Consider the following 20,636-nt stretch of genomic DNA (forward strand, 5'->3'; position numbering starts at 1 on the left):
CAGGAAGTGTTGATGATAGAAAAAAAACTAGTGGTGGTGCATTCTATATGGGTTCCAGGTTAGTGTCTTGGTTCAGCAAGAAACAAATTTCAATTGCTTTATCTACAACTGAAGCAAAATATGTGGCTGCTACATCTTGCTGCACATAACTACTTTAGATGATGTAAACTTTGCAAGATATTCATATCACATGTACTCCACCCATATCCATTCTATGTGATAATACAAGTGCCATCAGTATTTCAAAGAATCCAGTCATGCACTCCAAGACCAAGCACATACCCATAAAGTATCATTTTCTACGAGAACAAGTGCTTGAACAAAAGGTCAAATTGGAGTATGTCCCCTCCAAAGAACATGTTACTGATATATTCACTAAACCACTGCCCAGAGAAACATTTGAATATCTCAAACAAAATCTGGGAGTAGTTGCTGCATCATCCTACTATTAAATCTAGTTTTTCAGAGGAAGGTTATTATACGCGGGTTTCATGAAGTATAGTCACGTATACACACAAGTTTTTGTGGCTAAAGTAGCGTATATGTTTTTCTGACAGGAAAAACAGTGGGTCAGACTCTGATATGGGTGCTCTATCTGATGTTGATGATTACAGTCTAATGATATGTTTTGTTCATTAATTTTTATCAGACTGAAAAAGATGCCTTGATTAATGACTTGTTAACAATGCACAGGTAGCACAGGTTCAGGGGGAGCATTAGCCTTCACACGCATTCTGCATTGTTGGCATTATGGTTGCTGAGTCCAGCTATGGCTTCAGATATTTATACCATTTGTTGCTTAAGTCATGTAAAAGTCTAGGGTGTGATATGACTTCTCATACATTTGAATGAGCCCTATTGGAAAAATGATGTAATTTGTATCCCCACTTTGCATGGGATGGATGATGTAATATTTATTGTATTTCTATCACATATAAAAAATTGGTATATCCCCACTTGGTTGGGTGGATGAGTCAAATTTGGTATATCCCCACTTGGTTGGGATATTGCTGTATGTATGAGTCATTGGTGATAGTAAGGTCAAACTCACATAGGTGAGTTATAGAGTCATGTTATTCTTTTGAAAAATATTTTTTCAGACTCTGCATGTGCTCAGGGGGAGCATGGAAGGTTTAGTGCATCACAGCATCAACAAATTCAACATGTGCCTAGGGGGAGCATGATCAATGTTTATATTCAGCTATTCATATATGAAATCCTTCACTTTGGTCACCCCTTTTCCCTTGATATCAAAGGGGGAGAATATCTTGGTTTGCCCTTTGCCCTTGATGTCAAAGGGGGAGAGTATTTTGGTGTTGGTTGTTATCTCTAACAGTTTCTACAGCTTGCAGTAATCAACACCAACATGGTTGCCATCAAGTCCAAAGGGGGAGATTGTTGGCATTATGATGTATGTGTTGTACTTGATGGCAACCCACTTGTAGCAGAACAACTCACTTGTATATGGTAACGAGATGAATCTACATAACTAGATGAATCTACATGAGAGATATCAGATGTAACATAATGCATGGCAATTGTGTTTACAAATGTGACAAAATGCAGGGCAGTTCAAAGGAATCATTTGAGAAGTAATATGGAAATTACAGTGTAACATGTCTATTCAGAGGTAATAGGGCACTGATATAGAAGAATAGGAAGATGGAACTAAGGTCTACTGATCAAAATAAAGAAGGTAAAGGAAAAGGTTGATGTAAAGCAGTTTAAGAAGTATATGCAGGTCCACTTAGTCAAAACAGCGTATACACGCTGGTCCACAGAAAAAAAATCACGTATACACATACACGCACTTTCATAGAAGGAAAAGCGAGTATGGGATGGAAAATCAAGGTTTTGGTCCAAGGTATTGGTCCGAAGTATATGACCCAAGGTATTTGGTATGAGGTATTGGTCTGAGGTATTTGGTCCAAGGTATTGGTCCTAAGTGGTTTTGGTCCAAGGTATCGAGAAAGGCCTAAAACTATATAAGGAGGAGAAGATCATTAGGCCAAGTGTGCAAGAAATGAATATCTAATGAAGAGTGAGATCAAAAGCAAATATGCATGTTATGGGTTTATGGTGCTTTGCTTGATCTGAACTAAGAATGAACCTTAGCGGTTGATAGGGATGAGATCTAATGATGGATCAGGATCATGAGACCTAAAATGTATTATTATTATTATATGGTTTGATCATGGATAGTCTAGATCTGAATGCTAACGCATGATTTACACTGTAAATGTTTTGATCAGGGTATGTCTGAAGTCTGGAGGTGCAGTGAAGTTATGAAGTAAGTATTTGCAGATCTATATGTTGGTTCACTTTGGTGAAGGTGCGTATACACGCCGGTTCGGCTCTTTCAAGTGGCATATGCAAAAGAAAAGCTTGATGTTCAAGGATGATTGATCTATCAGATCAGTGCTGTTGTTTTACTGTTGTCTGTCAATGAAGTCTTCTTAGATCTGAATGTAAAACTGAATGAATAAGGAGTTTGATATTTGATAGATTGATTGTATAATTGAGAAGAAGTGATCTCTGTTGTTGCCTGTGTAAAGCTCTGTAAGTTGACAGTAGATGTTCAGTATATTGCTGGTTGGTATAGACTTGATTCAAAATTTTATGTTTGTAGTAGCTTTGGAGGTATACACAGGTTTGATTAACGGAAGTAGCGTATACACACAGTTTGGGTTCAGCCAAGTAGTGTATACAGTCTGATGTATGGTTTCTGAGGTTACAACTAGTTCTGAATGATGATGCAGGTGTCTGGGTTCAACATAATGTTCTGGTGATAGTGATCTAATTGTTTCATATTAACTGCATGTTGGTTGATGAAGTTTGAGTTTCCAAATTTCTGATGGGTTATTGATGAGTCAAGGTATTCATATGTCTTGATATGTGCCAGGAGCATCCAGTCTAAAAATTCATGAAACGTGGTCCCTGGTGGAAGAGTGGAGTTTTTCTGTAGGCTGGCACCTACGTACTAGTAAACATATTGGCTAGTACAAGAGCTAGGGGGTTGTAGCTCCCTTCTAGTAGAAGCTGGAGAATGAGAGAAGGTTGTAACCTTCTATAGGTAGAAGCCTACGTATTGGTATGAGTCTGCACCAGTACAAGATTGTAATCATATTTTCTAATTATTAAAAGAAGACAGAGACGACATCAGTAGGTGGTTTTTACCCACATTTGGTTCCCACCTTAAATCTTGGTGTTCATGTGTGTTGCTTATGTGTGATGCTTTATTCTATTTTTAGTGCACTATCTAATAAGTTACTGATGTACTGGTTTAAGATCAACACATGATAAATTGTCTAAATCACAAGTTCTCTGGATATACACTAGTTTCTCTAATCACAACTGCGTGTACACTAGTTAACTTCACTGAAGTAGCGTATATAAATCTATTTGAGAAATAAAATTATTGATCTGATAATACTGATTCACCCCCCTCTCAGTGTTATTTCCAACAGAGGAGTGCAGATTTTTGACAGCAGAGCAGGAGGCTCAGTAGTAGAGTCAGCAACAAAACAATTTTCCCAATAGACAGTCGCAGAAGCAGTTGATACAATGTTTATTTTTTTTTTGTTTGTTTTTTGGATGCTTCTTAGTTGTAGATATTACAGTAGCAACATAAATAGTGAGAGGTGTTGCATGTAGTACATTCCACAGGTGTAGGATAGGGGCAGTTGATAATCCCTTTCTTGTTGAGAGGGAGTGTTGAAAAATGTAGTAAGAAATTTTCAATTTGATTTTCCCTTGATTAAATTGAGAAAATTTGAAATTCCACATAGCAGACAACATGGAGGATTTAAATGAGGTGACATGGCTCTTTTCACTCAGTAATCTCGGTTAATTCGAGTTAGGGGCATGAAGTTTAGTTGTATGTAGTGATTCCTAAATTTTAGGAGCCTAGGTTGAGTTAATTTCAATTGTAATAAGTTAAACTAGTTCTAACTGTTAATAGAACTAGTTGGTTGTCAATGAAGTAGTGGGATATCAGTCTAACTCAAATATCATCTAGTTAACTGATCAATCAACTAATAATTAGTTCATGCATGAAAAAAATACAAGTTTCCCAGTTGTGGTTGAGATTCCAAGGTAGTTAACAAGTAGTTGTAAACTAGGTGAGTATGCAAGTGCCGCATGAGGTCAGGTGATCAACCCTGAGGAATTGCGCAAGCATTTTTAGAGGGAATTATTAATTAATAGGGGCCGATTTCCTCAGGAATTTCACAAGAAAATAGGGGCTAAAGCAGAGGAAAAATTGACTAAGTTTGGGTCAGAGCTTATCAATGAGCAGAGAGATAGGTTATGCACTTGCAAGTTGTGCTCAATTGATCAAAGCAATTGTAATACATCTCTATTCATCATATTAATGCAATAAGACAATGGGTTTTCTTAGAAGTTTTCTTTCCCCAAGAAAAATACTATTTACATGTGTGTGTTTTCTTTATGGATGTCTAATTTTTTTTTTTTTTTTCTAAATTGTGAATTACTTTCCACATAGTAGTAGAGTAGGTTTGTGTCTTATGATTTTGATTAAAACTTCATGAGAAGTTGCAAATATACAACCAAATTTCTACAAATTATGGGTACTACCCAAATCAATCAACACTATTACCTTTTTCTTCTTGATATATCCTTCTATCTTGAGAGTTTGAGGAGTGGTAATTCTCACCCATACATTACAAGATATGGTCTAATTCATTTCTTATTTCTTTGGGGTTGGTTCCTGCTATATATCATCTTCTTTGGTGTTTCTTATTCCTTTTTTTCCTCCTTTTCACAACCTATGTAAAATACTTTCTTCTCATCACATTTATGACCTCTAATGTATTTGCTATCACAACTGTAACAAAGCCATTTTCTCTTTTTTCCTCCAATTGTTGTGGTGTCAACCTTGTAGGTTTTGGAAGGCTAAGAGTAGCAACACTTCCATCTTTATAGTTGTGAGTGGTAGACTTCCTTGTTTCCATAATTATTCTTTCAAATTTTGTTGCCACCTTGAATGCCTTCTCCAATGAATCAGGTTCCCAAAGGAGAACATCATGTTGAATGTTATCCTTCAAAGTCCCTATGAATAAATCAATCCTATGCTCCTATGGAATATTAGACATCAATTTTTGGAAGTCATTAATGTGCTCCGCCATTGAACCCGTTTGTTTGAGATTTATCAATTGGCTAAAGAAGGTTTTCTCTTTGTATCCTCATAATGTGCTATCATTTCCTCATTAAAAATTGACCAAGTGAAAAGTGGCTTGCAAGAACAAAGGCATTGGTACCATACAAACTTATTGGGTTCTAAATATAAATATGTAATTCATACCTTTTGTGTGTGTTTCACATCATGTAGATCAAAATAACGCTCCATATGTAGTATTTGTGTTACTCGATCCTTGCCATGAAACTTCCTCATATCGATATTAGGAATGTCATTGGTATTCAATCCAAAATTAGAGTCTCTAAAATAACGATTAAAATTCATTTGTTCTCATCACGAGTTTCATGGAATACCTTTTCACCATTAGGGAGAATTTCTTGTAGCAACTTTGTCAAACCTTCCTTCAAACCTTCCATGGCTGATTTTAAACCATTCATTTCACCTTTTCTTTCTTCTTTTAAACCATCCTTGTCAATTTTTATTTATGCTTTTAAACTATCCATGTCCCCTTTTAATCCATCCATGTACCCTTTTATTTTTTCTTTGGTTGCTCATTGTGAGAGAGAAATTTGTTGCACTTGGTCCCATACTTTTGATATATCATGTTGCGATTCTTCCTCTTCATGCGTCATAGTAGATCTTTCTAAGGTCTTAATGGGTGTAGAATTATTTTTTTTGGGAGGAATTTTATAACCAAATATTAATATATATGCTTCAATATGCCCTTGGAATCACTTCAAACTAATTTTTCAAACAAAAGTTATGCACTTTTTAAAAAAACACACATATTTTTCTTGCTTTTAGGAGCTTGATCGTGAAACAATTGTGCCTCTATAATTTCAGCTCTACAAGGTATAATATTTCATCTTGTGGTATCCCTATGAGTATTCTTTCCAATTCCACAAGTCAGACCGAGATTGGATTCCTCAAGTTAAAGTTATGCCCAATCTCCCACAATGACCTAGTTATGGACTAGTTTAGTAGAGAGAACTTGTATGAAATTCCACATGTCACTATTTCAACCTTCAACCATGAAAATGATACACAAAAAATTAAAGTCTGTGCAATTTCAGTCACTTTTTACGAAATTCAAATCCGATGCTTGTAGAGAATTTTATAACAATTTTCCTAGGACGCCTGTTTGAGACTGAATTTTGGAGCATGCAAAAACTGTATCTTCTTCGCACCATATCTTAGAAAATATAGAGAACCAATATCTAAAATTTATAAACAGTTTTCAACAAGATTTAGGCTCCACATGGTCAAAATTTTAGCTTCTAAAACTTTGTAGAAAAAATGTTATAGCAAAAATTCCAAGATGACTTGTTTGAGGCAATGAAACCCTAGAATCTAAAGCTCTTATACCAAATGTTATGCAACAAGATCACAAAACAAAATAAAAGATAAATCAACAAATTTAAAATTAGCCTTTTCGATGGGGAAGCCTACTTTACATCACATAAATGAAAAATTCTTGGATGATACACATGAAAATACCTCCTTGGTATATATAGGAGTCTAAGGGGTCACAATATAATCAGAGCCTACATCACAATAATAATGTAAGGGAACAAAAATAACAATAGTGGGGTTCTATGGGGCACAAAAATAACAATATGGGGGCTACATGGGCATAAAAATAAAAATAGGGGGGATACACTAGTATTATAGAGACATAACATTCTTAAGGGGTCAAATTCCCTCCTTTATGCTGACTTGAGGATCCTAGGGCTGACTTGTACTCTTGGAGATTCGAGGACATTCTAGACTCAAAATAATTTTTTTTTACAATTATAAATTTCCCATAAGGGTCTTATAAACATAATGTTGACTCTTTTGACTCATGAAAATAAATCCTAATACCTAACAAACCATAGAAGCACAAAGAACGTGCTTTTACATAAAAGAACATCAATAATGAGAATGAAACCCTTGCTTTAGTAATAATATTTTTTCTTATATTTTCTTGTTTGTTACGTAGGATACATATTTAAACAAGTACAAAAATTATGAAGACCGAAAATAGTTACATTTCTCAACACTCCTTCTTAACTAGGGAGGTATTCATAATTGTACAACCAATACAACATCATATCTCAAACTAAAGAGTTTTCAATAAGAGTCAAATTGATAAGCCATACTGTAGGAATCATAATTAGGACCATCACTATCCTTGGGGCATAACTAGACAAGCTTTTCTTTAACTAAGAGCATTATGCTGGGAGGATTTATGTGCTATACTGCACTACCTCTCTAAGGTACATACCCCATCCATATGTACACAAGGTATTTCCTTTTAGGATTATTATTATCTTGGATCTCCATACCTGTGTCCTCAATGAATATTAATCCTCTTCGGCCACTCTTCTCTTGGATACATGGCACATCCTCAAAGAGTGTCAATTCATTTCCTTTCTTGGATGTTATATCCTAAAGGAAACCACGAATACTTATCCAATCCTTCATTATTGTCTCTTCATCACTCCCTCTCAACGAGAGAGGACAACCCTATTCTCCTTTAATCTTAAGAATAAAACCCTGCTCCTATAAGAGGAGACTCATTTAGTCCTTCTCAAAACCAGAGGAGATTCCAAACTTCCTTTCTATTTGAGAACTCATCATCACAAGCCTTACAACTTATCTTCATCATAGTATCAACTATTAGTTCTCCATAGGTGAGAGGCTCCCTCTGTCCTTTGTATCACTTGTATTGAACATGCTTTCTTTTGAGGTATAATGGAGCCACATTCTCTCTTCGATCTTGAGACAGGTTCTAGGCCAGTCTTCTTGCTCATCGCTTTCTTCTTTGATAGGAAGGCATTACATTGAGCCTTCCCAAACTTCAAGCTGATCATTGCTTCTTCTTGAAAGTGATCTTCCTTTGACCTCCATGTTATCTTTTTGCACATCTACCCTTTCAATCCAAAGATAGACTCAACTCAACTTCATGGTTTCCAGGTACTAGATATTTATCTTCTCTCAATGCTCTTCATTTATACAGTTGACCTTGCCCCAACTGTCATCATGTATTCCTGCAACATCCTTTTCTCGGTAGAAAAAATTAATATGTTAGCTAGATAATCAAAACAAAATGAAATAGACTTACCTCATCATGGTGACCTTCTTGTTCCATCAACATCCTTATCGACCATCTCAACTTGAATTTTCCGTGTTGTATCAGAGTAGCCAAGGATCGAACTTGATTACTAAGTTACAACTTTTTTTTCGGATATGTTAATCTAATACATATTCTAGGGAAATTACTAATCTTTTAAACATCCTTAAGTAAGTTCGATTCTTTTCCAGCATCATAAATACTTAAGCATATCATTATAACCAACTTTATTCTACAATATTCTCATACACATGAATCTTATCCAAAGTTTTCTTTACAACATACATTCCTATGCTTTAGTCCAATCATCTAGCTATCCATATATTTCACAAAAAAATTGTATCTTGACCCATTGCAATCCTTCATCCCTTTTTACGAGTATGTTTCAACATTACATATAATACATATTATTCCTTTCATGATGCTTTTCTCGATGACATTCAAAATGATGGTCCTTCCTAGACCATGATGATCCATTTCAGCAAGATGACAACCTCTAACATAATATTAGATAATATTTGGATGAACAATATGAAAAATTGTCTATCATTATATCTTGGATGATCTCTACTAAGCAACTTAATCATGTAAACTTCAAAATATGCTACCATCATATGCTTCTATCCTATGATTCTTATGCAAGACATATCATCTAAAAGGAAAACCAACATTCATGAATAACCTAGAAGTTAGTGAACGTTCTTTTAGTAGTAAAGATCCTTCACTACCTTCTTTGCCTTCTTCTCAGGTTCTCCCACTACTTTGGCTACATGAGCTTCACCCCTATCCTTTCTCTTATTGTTCTATTGATTTAGACAATCCCTCTTATAGTCTCCAAACTCATTACACTTGAAACATTGCACCTTGGACATATATTTCTTCTTGGACTTGCCAAACTTTCCCTTCTTCATCTTCTCGACTCAGTCTAGAAAGGCTTTAGATTTCCCATTTGATCCAATGTCATCCTTGACCTTGATCCTCAATTCTTCCAGTATTGTGCCCACAACACATCAAAGGGAGTTGAATCCTTCTTGGAGTAGATGCTTGTTACAAAGTTGCTCCATTTCAATGGCAATGAATTTAGAACACATATGGTCACTTCTGAATCATTGATTGGTTCACCAACTCCTTGAAAATGGTCTCTTAGCTTATAGACTCTCATGAGGAAGGATTCCATATCCTCATCCTTCGTTTTATTCATTCTATATATCTTGTTTCGCAAAGACATCTTTTGACTTGTTGTACTTACGGAGAAAAAATTCACTAGCTTGTCATACATTGCCTTGGAAGTCTTCAGGTTTACCACAAATGGAACAAGATAATCCTTTATTGATTCAATTATGATCCTTTGTTCCCTTACTTCCACTTTATTGTACTTTGCTAGTTTTTATGTCCTTTATTTGCTTGGTTTAGTAATTTTCCTGGTGACATATTCCATCACTTCTTTTTCTATCAATATCAATTCAATCTTCTTCTTCCGTGCTAGATAGTTTGATGCCCCAATGGGCTTATTTCTCTCCTTGCAGAAAGAGCTTACTTGACTTGAAGATTCAACCATTATGAAATAATATGATACTTACTTGAATATGAAGATTCACTTTTTGATAATATCTCCAATCTTCTTGGTGTCTTCAAGATCCTTCTAGGAGACTTCCTTGAAATAACTTCCAAGATTGATGCCTTCCAAGTAGGCTTCTTCTTAATGCCCTTAGATCTTCCTTTGATGTGAGCTTGATGTAGACTTGATCTTCCTTGAATGTGAAAACCCTATATCAATATGTCTTGTTCTTTAGGCCTTTTTGAAAGCTTCATTTTTTCTTCCCCCTGTCAATCAACTTCTCCTAATGTCCTTCCAATTGCCTTCCTTGTTCACCTTGGCTCTGATACCATGTTAGAAAATGATAAAGTGACAACTTATTAAACTTATTTTCTTTAACCTTGATACTTGCTTATGAATATCAATTATCTTCTTTATGTTATTTTAGTTAGATATTTTCATCAAACAATATCAAGAAACAATAACAACAAAAGAGGACACAGATATAGGCTTTTAGCAAGGGAAAAACACCTCCAAGGGGAAAACCCATAAACTCTTCTCTTTTTAGAATCTGCTTCAAATGAGATATAAAGATCCAATCCCTAGACCAAGTCCTTCTCCCAGTATCAAGTCAGCCCTTCCTCAAATCCTTCTTTAATCTGCCCCAAACTGTTACACACTACAACTTTGTCCTTCCAACTACAACACTGCTACACGAATTGCTACTTCAACCTACAACTTTGACCTGAAGCTTCGACCTTGTAGCTCCTGAAGAAACCTTAATATAGTCTCCTTCTGGGACCTTCCAAGAAAAAGACAACTATTCCTAATGTCAGCGAGGTCTAGAGACAATTCCCTTCATCCAAGCTACAAGTTTCTGCATTTCTTCCTACTACAAGTCATACATGTCACTTTGACTTCTTCCTACAACCTAGAAAGCCTAGAATTTTGCATGTGTGAGAAAGATAGAGACCAAAAACCAAGAAATTTTGTCCTTCTTTCTTCTTCTGGACCTTCGCTCTCCTTCTTGCGGCTACCCAACTGTAGATCAAAATATCTATTGTAGATCGAACTTGTGAGTGTGTGTCTCCAAATGAAGTAGAACTGCTCTTTATAACCTTCTCAAGGGGTCGAATTCCCTCCTTTAGGCCGACTTGAGGATCCTAGCGCTGACTTGTACTCTTGGAGATTACAAGACTTCTAGAATAAAAAATAATTATTTTTACAATTACAAATTTCCTGTAAGGGTCTTATAAACATGATGTTGACTCCTTTGATTGATGCCAATAAATCTTAAGACCTAACAAACCCTAGAAAAATGAAGAACATGCTTTTACCTAAATAACCTTCAATAATGAGCATGAAACTCATACTTTAATAATATAATATAGATATATATATATATATATATATATATATTTTTACATAAGATGTATATCGAAATGAGTAAAATAATTACGAAGACCAAAACTAATTACATTTCTCAAAAATTTAAATAATTTATGATTTATAATTTAATTATTATATTAATTTAAATGATTTGATTTAAAAATTAATTGTTGAGAATTTTAATTATTATATTAATTTAATGGATAATTTTGTCACAATCTCTAGTATTTTAATATATTTTGTCCTTTTATGTTGTAGGTCATAAATCCGAAATGTTGACTTTAGTTATACAACGCACTTCCATTTCAAATAATGACAAATCTACGTATTCTGAAAGTTTTGACCAATTATTTAAAAGTTTGGTTGACTTGTACATTCCAAAGTCTCCTTTGCTCCTATATTATATACTTCACTTTTCGATTCAAACCGATTCTCTTTTATGAATATATACGCATATTCATGAAAGTTTCCTAAACAATAATAGTAATCTCCTTAATATATTATACAAAATCCTTGCTAGAGCCATCAATATCGAGTGATAAACAATTTTTAAAAAATAGAAAACACAAGACGTTAAAAGGAGTTCTAATGGACATCTAATAACAATAACAATAAATCCTAAGGATTTGGAAATTAATACTCTCCGGAAATCAATCAAAATATCCCAATCAATCAAGAGGATTCATATTTTATGCATATTTAAATTAATTTTAAATGGTTGGGAATAATATCTATTTTTTAATTATAATTGGTGGATACTGCATTGATATAAAATGTTAAAATTATATAATTTTTTATAAAATAAAAAAAATATTGTGTATTAATTTATAATAAATCATATTTATATTTTTAAGCAATATATTTTAGTATTTTTTTTATTTGTTAGTTTAATTAGTGAGACATGTTTCGGGGATTGAATTTCCAATCACTTGGATTCACAATAGTTTACCAACTTATTTTTTGCCAATTGTACTACCACTTTGGACACATTTTAGTATTTTTTTAATAAGATAGATTTTGCAAAATAAACCTGGGATCTTAATAACTTTATAGATCATAGACTTTCTGTTTGGATCATCAATATGGAATCTAGTAATGGAACAAAAGTCCTTTATACAAGAACACCAGTTCTGGGATATTAGAGATGGGGAACATCCAGGTTTTGGGAGGAGTCTTGGCAATAATTACCAAGGTTGGAAAGTAGGGAGGAGTTAACATCTCTCAAAGAATACACCATAGGTATAGGAGCATTAGTGGTCATTGATTTATGGAAAGGCATATCATCTCAAAATCAGTGGCCAAAATCGATGAGGACTGGTTTCCATAGGAATGAAAAATCCTAGATACACAACAAAAGGAAAGAAAGATTCAAGTAGCAAGAGGAGGAGACAAGTTGAGGTGGGGATATCAATCCCAGGGTATGTTCACCATCAAAGAGGCCTATGGCATTATGGCGAATCACAAAGAACTCACAAAGGAGCCCCTTTGAGGAAGGTTTGGGAAGGCATGTTATGTTTGAAGGTCATGAGCTTTCTATGGTTAATTGGTCGACGTTGACTCCAAACCTGGGACCTCTTTAGGTAAAAAGGTTATGGAGGACTATCTTGGTGCCCCATTTATCAACAATAGGAGTAAACTTTTGATCATTTTGTCAACACTTTTGTAAGCATGGAGACTATCTAGTTGAGGATCTGCATCCTTTTTGGTCATCTAGACCATTGTCCTAACAATTCGGGGGAGACAATTGAATCTTAGCACCCTTCCCCTTTCAAAAATTCGGTTGTGAACAAGGCTTGGGGGTTGGTTTTAGGTTTCCTTCTATGGAACGTCTCGAAAGAACGTAATAGAATAATATTCAAATATCTAAAGTGCACAAGGGATTTTATATGGTAGTGCACAAAGCTTAAGATTAAAAAAGTGGTACTGTCAAAAAATGGGTAGAAGATCACAATTGGAAGGTGGAAGGTGAAGAAGCTCACATTTTACAAGATTTGGAAATTTTCTAAAATATGATTGTATTAGATAATCCATGGCAACTTAGTGGTCCTAGATTGTCTCTTACTACCTTTACTCTCCCTCCCCCCCCAAGGATTTATCAAGATAATTTTGATGGGGCCTCCAAAGGAAATCCTGGGGCTGCTGGGTATAGGGGTCTTTTTCGTGATGACTATAGTAACCCTCTATGATTCTATGTTGGATACTGTGGACACACTAGGAATAATGGAAAAATTCAAGGCTCTCGAAAGAGGCCTATCCTTGGCACATGAAGCGAGATACCCCAGGCTACAAATTGACGAAGATTCATAGTTGGTTATCAATGTGGTCCAAAAACTAATCAATGGATCTCCAGTTCAAAAAGTAGTTAAGAGCTTACGCCTTGACCTGTTGGTGAATAGAATCCAACACTTAGTTCTCTCCTTTCCTTACGTCATCATGACACATTCTAAACAATTAGGTAATAAAGCTATGGATCCATTGGTTATTTGAGTAAGCCAGGATTCTATCCCAGCGATCACGCAAAATTGGCCACCCCAAAATATCAACATTTGGGCAAAGTAGTTAAGTACTATCATGTAGAGTGGCAAAGAGGCCCCAAAGGGGTTGGATGATCTCAGTCATGTGGATGATGGGGGGAAGGATTCTCTCCCTCTAAAAATGTGAACCATCGTTTATTTGGCATATGGGAAGCATGCATACACTGCATGGAAGATTCAAGGTGTGGCATGGAAATTTTATATGTGAGTGCACGAGTGCATTATTGGTATTTGTAAGTTTAGGTATGGGAAGTTGTGAAGGTGGTGAAGACAATGAAGTGTTTTTGCAAGTCGTCAACTTGTGTAAGCTTCTTAGTTTATGCCACTAAGTGATAACATATTTTATTTTCAAGTGGGAACTTCCTTGGGTTACTGCTAGGGGCCAGTCACGCTAGGTCTGGGACCATGGTGAGGCAATTAGCTGGATTTTACGTTACGGTTGGGACAATGTAAATCAATAGAGATGCTCTCAAAATTGGATAAGGGGAGTGGAGGTATTGAGCTGGTGCTCTGCTTTAGTAATTCTGGTAAGTTCTCCTAGTTGTTTCTTCAGCCTTTATAGTGTAGTTTTTTCTTATAGTTGGGGGATAGATTTTATTAGCAGTGTTTGTTCCTTTCCATTCCAATTCCCTGCTGAGGGTTAACCTGGGCTTAGAGACTACCGGGTCGATTGTGGTTGTATTTGTGGTTTAACTACATTTACTTGGTTTTTTAGGTTTGATTCGGTTGTATGGGATTTGGCTTGAGATTCCATGGCCCTCTAGTTGAAAGTAGAGATAGAGGGTGGATGGGTAGTTGTTGTGGTGAAGTCAATGTTCTTATGTGGGTGCATTTCCGTTCAAGGGATTTTGCTGCGAGCGAGTCTCTCCAGAATTTGGTTGGTGGAAATAGACCCCCTCTTTGACCCTGACCAATTGGGTCTTTCGGTGTGCCTTCAGAGCTTTTGGAATTACAATTCCATCCTGGGGGGTGTTGAGTTATTTTGTTTGGTGTCAAAGTTTTTTGGGGGAAGCGATTTTTGCCTTTCTACGAAAACGCCTTGGAAAAGAAAGGAGGCCTCTTTTGCTGGGGGTGGCCTCCCTCAAGAGAGGCTTGGATTTTGTAGTGATGGAATTCTTTTGAGAGGTACTGGGGTTTGGAGGTTTCGCAAGATTGTGGTGTATTACGGGAGGTTAGGTGTTGTCTCAATAGGCTGGGGTTGACGCGAACATGTTCACGCAACGTGGTAGAGTACAGAGAGATATAAGACTGAGAGGGCAGAGGGTTGAGCATAGAAGGGAAGTGCAACAATGGAGGGAGAAGGTGGTATGGAAGTAGAGATTGAAGAGTAGGTGGCCCATAACCCAACTCATTCTCTTTGTCATGTGGTTCTACCTCCCCCTTTTGATAGCTTAGAAGCATAACTGTGACATGTCACCACCCTCCTATAACAACTCGAACAGAAATATCATGATGATTGAAATAGAATCATAAATTTCATGAATGATTTGCAACACAATCAATGGAATATGCAGGCCCGTTTGGCTTCACACTAGCAAGGCCAAAAAATACTGGTTGGGCATATGGAACAAATTGAGGGGCGACCAATTCATGTAGAATTTTATGTCATGGGGAACTTAGGCTTCTTGGCTCTAAGTAGATTCTGACATTTTGGAATTAGTTTTTTGTACTTTTGTTATGGCCAAAAACTCGGGCAGGAGTGAGGCTAGAAGAACAATAAACACTAGTCAAACATGTAATCTTTCGATGAATTAATAGAATTTGTTTGATCAACAAAAAAAAACTTTATAAATCATAAAACCTAATAAAAAGTACGATGACTTGCTGCTACTTCTTCAATAACTACAATTTTTTGGTTTGAGTTCTACTTGACAATTTTCATGTTCTTAAGTAGTTGGTGCATTATTTCTTCTTCCTTCATCCCCTTATAGTTGGACTTAACTAACCACACTTGAATTGAAGCTTTCGATTGATATCCCTTACTTTGATTTATGACCATGTTTATGAGCATTTACATTATGTCTCCAAAACAACACTTACACTTAGTGCTTCTATTTGTGTCCATAATTATTAAATTAAAGTGTCCATAGTTATTACTGTATCGGTGGTGATTTGATATTCATTCTTATATATTTTTATTTTAGCTATGAAAATTATGATTTTATTACCCTATTTAGATTTCTCATAATTCCTAAGTACACATCAAATACACTACGATTACCAATAATCCATCTCAATGTTGTTATTGTCGTAACTTCCTATCAATATTGTTTCAAAACATACATTTCAAAACTTCTTTGGTGAATATAATGACCACTAGTTCCTAAATTTATTCCACCATCAACTATGAATTTCATGCCCAATTTTCAAATACAGTTTTTAGTCACAATTTTTAATCTCGAAAAATTGATAATACAATCTAGTCGAGCTATTACACTTTGGCATATTTATCCATTTACTTACATATTCATTAAAAAAATAGGTTGGACATCATCTTATATTATGAATCCATATATATATATATATATACACACGAAGTGTGGAGGTGGACTTCGAGTAATATGTTAAATCTTGATTAGTTATTGTTTTGATCTCTCTCGGTGAGCACGAGTCACGCTAGAGGTTGTTTCACGCCACTAGTGCAATGGCTTCACTAGCCCTTCCCGAAATGAGATATGGGGAATGAAAATATGGGGAATGAAAATCCACAATAGCTATACAGTGATATGGAGTTTAATGATAAATTTTGTTGGGTGAAACTCATGAGATGGAGGTTCAAATTTCATTGAGTATATGGCCTGTTGTGTCTTGGCTAGAAGAGTAGACGACCCCTGAATGGACGTCTCGGCTCTTGTTGAGGCATAAGTTAATTGCTATTGTGTGCGGCTTGTAGGCTATTGCATCTAGCCTAAATTTATAATAGCAGCCAATTAGATTTGATCTTGGACATTTTCAAGATAACTCTCACCAATGACCAATTATCCTAGATTAAAAAAAATCCACAAATACTTTAAACTCTTTGTTAACCAATATCCAAATAGAAGTTAGTGTCGAAACACAAGTTAGGTAGGTTTTTTTATATCGATTTCTTTGTAATAGTGAATGCCCAAAGCAAACTTGGACTTATTCAAGATCTCGACACCAAAATAACTATCAAATTCTTCCAAGTTTCCACATCCCATTGGGTCTAGAAAGGGCGTCGTTCATCTTTTAATACACGATATGAAGATATCTCAGGGATTTCCCTCGCCAAACTTCATTAGTTTTTACCTTAGAGAGTTTTGAACCATCCACTTATTGTGTGGGAGACAGGGTAGGTTTTAACTTAAGTATGTTGTTTCATAAGATATGAAGATATCTTAGGATCCGTTTCCTCTTCAGATTTCATTACTTTTTACCATAGAGAGTTTTGAACCATCCATTTATTGTGCAGGAAAGTGGATAGGTTTTTACTTAATATGTTCTTTCATGAGAGGACTCAAAATCTAAATTACAATAATAAAAAAGTTAAACCAATAACATCGTACAATTTGGGAAATGTATAATGATATACTATCATATTTATGGACGAGAATAAATATTAAAAAATAACAACAAATTATTTAAAATATATTATATTAAATAAAATTATAAAAAATTAAAAGGATGTTTATTAAAGTAAATTGGTAAAATTTTATTTTGTGATATTTAGATGGGAATTTGTTAATATTAAATTAGTTAAATTCCCAATATCATTTACGACAACCAATTGAACTATTTCGTTGTAATTTTTCTCTAATTAAAACCTTGTAGGATCACTCCATCTTCCTTGGATATGTAGGATCACTCCATCTTCCTTGGATATAGAAATGGAAGGTGATTTAATTGCCCACAATAATGGATGGTAATTCCTAGTTGCTTGATTTGATTTCAGCCAATGACCTATACCATTTTTGTCAAAAACATGCCTTGGACAAATGGTTTGACTAATTGAGCTAACCCTTAAGGGCTTAAAAGTTCAAGGAAATGGTGGTCTAACTTGATCCACTTATATGTGCATGAGCATTATATTCTTTATTATAATCTCTTTTGGTGCAACTACCCATTCAACCACTAATAATTGAACTATACTATTACTTCTATTAATTTATGTAATTAAAATTAATCTCAAGGAGTAGATTCCCCTTATCTGTGAATCTCAGTTCTTACCAGAATCATAAGAAATTAGTACATCGACTTGCAGGTTGTTGGATGTACTCTTGGTGTTATAGTGGTAGCTATGCGAATTGATCCTGGGTCTTCCTTAGATTAGGTGTGGCAGTTACCAATTCACCATGTGATAAAAAAAAATAATCTTTTTTCTTTTCAAGTAAATTTTTTGGAAAGCCCTTAAGCACTTCCGCTCATTTCAAGGATGATACCTAAGATAAACCATAAATTCCTCAAAAACACAAAAACTAGGCCAACAACCAAGCTCAAAATTCTTACAATAATATATTCATTATAAGCTCAACATAATAATTACATCAACAAAGACGAGATAAAAAGAATAGTGCTTCATTCCACAATCGCACTTACTAGACCTAATTTAAATAAATAAAATTATATTGTATAAATAATATTAATATGAAATGGTATATAACTCATTATTAATATTAATATAAAATTAATTTATATGGAAGGAGATAGAGGTATCCCGTCATTGATAGTGCAATACTATTGCACATGACAAAGAAATCATTTCATTGAGAGAATTTTAACATTGGGACAAAAATAACCTATAAAATTATAAAGAAAATCAAATTTATTAATAATTAAAATAATAATATACTAAATTTAATATAATTATTAATATTTAGGGAATTTATTATTTTAAAATTTTATAATATAGATTTATGTTATAATATGTTATTTTATTTTGATAAAATATTTTTAAAATTTATTATTAACATTATTATAATTTATTTATTTATTTAAAATTAAAATGTATTATATATATATATATATATATATATATATATATATATATATATATATATAATTTATATTCTTTTAAAAAAATATATTTTTTTAACTATTAAATCTATTAAAATTGTATTTATTCATTATTTCAATTTAGTAAATTAATTTTGTCTTATTTTAAAATTGTATTTATTCATTATTTCAATTTAGTAAATTAATTTTGTCTTATTTTATTGTATAATGTTTTTCTAAAATTATCACTATTTAATTAAATTCCTAATTACCCCATTAAAAAGTAGTAGCTAATTTAATCATCCAAGTTCCGATGATATAATATCAACATTGGCATAGCTAATAAATTTGATCATGATATAATATTAGCATTGGCCTAGCTAATTAATTTGATCATCATATAGAATTATATCAATATTGACATATTTAATTTTCAACTTAACAAATATATATGTTTTTTATTAATAATAAATGATTTATTTAAATTAACATATATTATAATTTTTAAATATGAATATGATTATTACATAAATTTAAGATTAAAATTAAAAGTGCATATAAATTGACATGTTATTTATATCACAAAATTTTAAGTTTAAAAGGGAATCTAAGAGTTTATCTATATAGCATGTTTAGTGATTTAATTTGAAGTCGTGTCATTCCAAATAATGATTTGATATGCGTTATATCTTTTGTAGGTAGATTTAATCACATCTCTATTTAGGGTTTAAGGGTGGGTTTTGGCTCATTGTAAGTTGTTCAAGGAAATAGGGTTATAATCTAATCTAAGGTAATGGATTGAGGTTTTGAGTGTTATAAAACAAGTAAATATCACATTGTGGAGGGTGAAATTAATACAATGAGATGGGAGAGGTGTCACTTTTAGTTAGGCTAGTTTTCCAAGTTAATGGGTTTCCATGGTAGCTCTAGTGTATTTTGTTTGATTATATCATTGTTATTTATATGTTTTGGATTATGTTAGTATTTATTTTCTTGGATAAATTTATCAAACATTTCATTTGGTAATAGATGGATGTTAATGGCTTCAAGAGGATGCCTTATTTGTTAGGGTTTAACTTATTCTATGAAGAGCAAGGGTATCTTATATTTGCAATAAACCTATTCCTCAGTGTGAACTTTGTGCAATGAAACTTGAGTTAATAAAATGGTGAGTATTTTAAGAATATAAATAGATAGCTCTACAACTAGATATTTGACTTACGTAGCATAAAGATGAAATGTCTTCTTGTAGACAAAGAATAATGGGTTGTGGAGCTACATAAAAACCTACTACTATGTCAAAATAAAATTGGAAAAACATAGAAAGAAGGGTAAGTAGTATGATTGGACTCTACCTCCTAGATTTAGTGTTGTTGAGTGTTTTGGAAAAGGTAACTTGCAAGGAAGCTTTGTGATCAGTAAGGGAATTTGCATCAATCCATGTCCTTAGTAAAGAAATTGTTTCTTTGAAAGAAAGAGTATCATCCTAGGATCGATGACAGTGAATCTGTGACAAAGCATCCAAATTTCTATAATATTTGGTAAGTTAACTTGTCTTTGTTGATATTAACATTGAGGAAGAAGTTAAGTCTATAACCTTGTTATGTTCTTTGATGGAGAAAGAAGATAGTTATATTACCTTGTTATGTTATTTGCTAGACTCTTGGTACAATCTAGTTGTAGTAGTTGGTATTACTATTCAATATAGATTAGAGTTCAAGGATGTAGTTTCATCTTTCTTATTAGAGGAAATAAGAAGACAATCCATGGAGGATGTGGCAAAGGAAGCTTTATATGTAAGAGGCGATCCTTAAGAGAGGGAAAGAGTCTTCAGGAGAGTATATCTAAATTTAAAGGTAAATATGATTTTCTTGGATAATCTATAAGGAAATGTTGAAAATACAAAACAATTTGGGCACTAGAAGAGAATACATCTAAGAATTTTGATAA

This window comes from Pinus tabuliformis, chromosome 2_2, assembly GCF_031772625.1.
Source record: "Pinus tabuliformis cultivar Carrire ecotype Pingquan chromosome 2_2, CPIR1, whole genome shotgun sequence".
Lineage (NCBI taxonomy): Eukaryota > Viridiplantae > Streptophyta > Pinopsida > Pinales > Pinaceae > Pinus > Pinus tabuliformis.